The following is a 1942-nucleotide window of genomic DNA, read 5'->3' on the forward strand; positions in this document are numbered from 1 at the left end:
AAAAAAAAAAAAAAAAAAAAAAAAAAAACTTAAAAATGAAAGAAGGGAGGGAGGGAAAGAAAAGAAAGAACATATTGGCCTCCAGTTGCCCAGTTACTCCTTGGCCTGGACTACAAGATACTTTGTAATTCAACACTTGCTTACTTTCCAGGCTCTTGGTAAATTCAAAGGTTGCCCCTTTAGTGTTCCTCCTCAAGCTGACTTCTCATTATTCATAGGAGACCATAGGTCTACCTTTGTATCTGCTAGTTCCCCAGCCTAGAATACTATAATCATTGACACCCACCCCTTTTAGAATCCTACAAGTTTTAGCTCAAATTTAGCTCCCCAGCAAAATTCTCTTGGCCTAGTTTAAATTCCTGCCATGTCTGTTTCCCCCCTGTAAGTTGTTAAGGACAGGAAAAGTGTTTCATTCAGAATCCCCAGTGCCTAGTACAATGTCTAGCAATGAATAAGTAATAACCCTTAAGTAAAATGTTGAATGAATGACTGAAAATGAATGCTGGTGATGTGGCCAGAGAAGTAGCAAAACTATTTGTCTTCCTCTAAAATTAACAGTTCTTAAAAATTTGGGGGTTTAATCATCTTTTGTTTGTTTTGAGTTGGAGTCTCACTCTGTCGCCCAGGCTGTAGTGCAGTGGCACACTCCCAGCCACCACAGCCTCCACCTGCTGGGCTCAGGCAATCCTTCCTCCTCAGCCTTCCAAGTAGCCAGAGCTACAGGCGCACGCAACCACGCCTGGCTAATTTTGATTTATTGTAGAGATGAAGTCTTGCCAAGTTGTCCAGGCGGGTCTCAAACCCCTGGACTCAGGCAATCCTCTCGCCTCAGCCTCCCAAAATGCTAGGATTACAGGCTTGAGCCACTGCGCCTGGTTTATCACATTTTTACAACCATATGATCCAGAACTCCAAATAATGTTTGTTTCTATGGGTGATATCTACTGATACTGTACTAAAACTGAATTGGAGACATTTTAAAATATTGATACATTTTTAAATAATCTCATTACATGCTCACAAAACATGTTAATGTTCACAAAACACTTCTTTTATGAAAAAACTGTTTTCCAAAAATAATTAGCAGTGACATTGTTTTATATTTTTTGTAGTTCTCTTTAATGTGTCACTCAATAGAAGGCAGTTTTACCTGCTTCTACATTCAATCTATTGACATAGACCCTCTATCACCCATGCTAAAGAGGAATGGTGTGAGCATAGCTCAAAATCCTGGCTCAAACAATCCTCCTGTCTCAGCCTCCCAAGTAGCTAGGACTTAGAATTTTTTGTGGCTTTTTTTTTTTTTTTTTTTGAGTCGAAGTCTCATTCTGACGCCCAGGCTGCAGTGCAGTGGCATGCTCTCGGCCACTGCAGTGTCGATCCGCTGGGCTCAGGCGATCCTTCCACCTCATCCTTCCATGTAGCTGGAACTACAGGCATGTGCCACCATGTCCAGCTAATTGTTTGATTTACTGTAGAGACAAGGTCTCACCAAGTTGCCCAGGCTGGTCTCAAACCCCTGAGCTCAGGCAATTCTCTCGCCGCCGCCTCCCAAAGTGCTGGAATTACAGGCTTGAGCCACAGCGCCTGGCTTTATTTTATTTTATTTTATTTTATTTTATTTTTTGAGTAGGAGTCTCACTTATTCGCCCAGGCTGGAGTGCAGTGGCATGCTCAGGGCCACCGCAGTCTTGGCCTGCTGGGCTCCGGGGATCCTTCCGCCTCAGCCTTCCAAGTAGCTGGAACTACAGGCGCACTACCACGCCCGATTAGATTTTGTGATTTATTGCAACGATGAGGTCTCACCAAGTTGTCCAGGCTGGTCTTGAACCTCCTGGGCTCAGGCAATCCTCTCGCCTCGGCATCCCAAAGTGCTGGGATTACAGGCTTGAGCCACCGCGCCTGGCCAGGTTTGTCTTTTTTTTTTTTTTTTTTTTTTTTG

The sequence above is a fragment of the Carlito syrichta genome, unplaced genomic scaffold (genome assembly GCF_000164805.1).
Source record: "Carlito syrichta isolate Samal-C Ts95f unplaced genomic scaffold, Tarsius_syrichta-2.0.1 Scaffold309286, whole genome shotgun sequence".
Lineage (NCBI taxonomy): Eukaryota > Metazoa > Chordata > Mammalia > Primates > Tarsiidae > Carlito > Carlito syrichta.